The sequence below is a fragment of the Myotis daubentonii genome, chromosome 15 (assembly GCF_963259705.1).
Source record: "Myotis daubentonii chromosome 15, mMyoDau2.1, whole genome shotgun sequence".
Taxonomy (NCBI): Eukaryota; Metazoa; Chordata; class Mammalia; order Chiroptera; family Vespertilionidae; genus Myotis; species Myotis daubentonii.
This window is the reverse complement of record NC_081854.1, coordinates 20,258,679-20,260,896: the sequence shown is the minus strand read 5'-3', so window position 1 is coordinate 20,260,896 and position 2,218 is coordinate 20,258,679. Positions and strand designations below refer to the sequence as shown.

Below are 2,218 nucleotides of genomic sequence, written 5' to 3'. Positions count from 1 at the left end.
TTCAAATCAGTTTAACCTGAAAAGGAGTGGAAATTCAGTAAGTTATCAGCTGTTCAGGTGTGTATACATTTTTGGGGACATCCATATATGGGACTTGCATCTCTGGCTCACACTCTATTTCTTTTCAACTGTGCTGTTCTAGAAGCGCCACCTGGAGACCGTGTCTGATCAGGCTCACTCCAGTGCATGGAACCAGAGGACACCTTAACCTGGACCACCATCCCTACAGATTAGGGGGTTTGGAGCAAATGCCTCTAGCTAATTATATGTGTTTTAAATGAGTTGCAAGGACAGGAATAAATGGGAAACGGAGAAAAAGAGAGATGAGATCAGCACACAGTGGGGGAGACTGGAGAGGGACACAGCATGTACTGATGCCTGAGAGCCCATTGCTAACTTGCCCCTGTGGAAAGCAGAATACTGGTCCTCAAAGATGTTCATGTTCTAATCTCAGACTTTGCAGATGTGATTAAGTTAAAGATGTTTAGATGATGAGCTTATCCTGAATGATCCAAGTGGACCCAATATAACTACCAAAAGTCCTCATAAGACGAGGGAGGCAGGAGAGTCAGAGGAGATGCGATGATGGAAGCAGAGGTTGGAGTGATGCAATTGCAGGCTTTGAAGGTGGACAGGGGGGCACGAGCCAAGAAACACAGGTTGCCTCTAGAAGCTGGAAAAGTCAAGGAAATTGATTTTTTCTTAGGGCCTCCAGAAGGAACCAGCCCCGCAGAACCTTGATTTTAGCCCAGTGAGATTCATTTCAGATTTTCGTCCTCCCAAACTATTAAAATAATCTACGTTGGGCGCCGTGCGCAAGTGCAGTGGGCGGGTTTCCCCGGGGCTACAGTCCGCGCCAGGGCGGGCTGCGCGGTGGGGCTCCGCCCGGCCGCCTTCCCGCTGGGCGCCCCGGTGCTGGCGCTGCCTCCGCTCGCGCGCCCCAGCCTGCAGGGCCGCCCGCCGCTGGCGCTCCACGTGGCGGGCTCAGCGCGCTGCTGCTGCTCTACCGGCCGCCGCGCCACCACACAGCCGTCCAGCCTGCCTCCTTGGCTTCGCGCTCGGCTGCGGGGTGCCCTGAGTTCCAGCCAGTCTTCTTGGACTCACTTCGGCTGGTATATGTGCTCCCTGTCCTCGTTCACTATTCTGAACACTTAGTCCCGGCGGCCAACACCCCCAACAGCCGGTCCCTGCACTCCTTCCTCCCGAATCACAGCCTGGAGCACACCGTGGCTGCCCTGTCCTCTGGGACAGAGCTCACCCTCGAGAGCCTCCTCTGGCCAGCGCTGAAGCAGGTCGCCGGGCTCCGCGCCGCGGGCTGCCGATGGTGTCTCCGGGGAACGTCTGAGGGAAGCGGCGATGTGCAAGGCTGGTTCCACCTTCAACCGCGTGGTGCAGAATGAACGATCAGAAACTCACACGCCGGTGAGGAGCGCGGTGATGCCTGGTTCCGGCACCCTTCTTACGTGGGGTGGTTTTACTGGGGTATCCGAACCCAGGTGATGCTCTGCAACCCCATCTGCGGGGGCTACGCCTGACGGTGTGGGGGTTCTTCCGCGACCGGACGGAAGAGGAAATCTCACTGACCCACTTCTTTGGAGAGGAGTACCTGGAGTATAAGAAGTGGGTGCCCACGGGCCTGCCTTTCGTAAAAGGGGTCAAGGTGGAGCTATGACCCCCGGGACAAAACGGCCTCCGCCGGCCACTCTGCAGGATGGATTTTCTTAATCATTTTATACTCACCATTTCCTCTTCGGGAATATCCCTCAAGACCAAATGGTCAGAAGCCCTGGACCAAAGGACCACTCCCCCCAACTCCCCGGAGCAATCTGTTCTTGGACGAGGAGCAAATAAACAATATCAGCAGTGCGCTCCAGGGTGCGCTGGGCGAGCCAGGCTGCAGCAGCCTAGGTGTCAGGCAGGCGCCGTCCTTTGAGGCCCCGCTGTATTTAGGCTGTAACCAAGCCCCCGCCCCCGGGGGAGGTGGACTCATTACTCAGAGTCAGGTTTCTTCCTCCGGAAGGGGCGTGGGCCCCAGGGCTTTCCAGCGTTAGAGATGCATTTTAACCGAAACACACACGCAGCACAGCTCTAACCTCCTCATTCCCGTCGTCGGTCGGCGCATGAGCATCTATCCAGTTTTCAAGACACTTCCTGACAAGGCTCTCCATGTATTTATCCTATTTACGTACCTATTTACATGAATGGCAGTATAAGTTCA

General features: G+C 55.7%; 1 pseudogene; it reads left to right on the top strand.

Moving 5' to 3' along the window:
• The first annotated feature begins 585 nt into the window (after window positions 1-585).
• On the top strand, window positions 586-1,811 carry LOC132217343 (protein-S-isoprenylcysteine O-methyltransferase-like; annotated as a pseudogene).
• The last annotated feature ends 407 nt before the right edge of the window (window positions 1,812-2,218 follow it).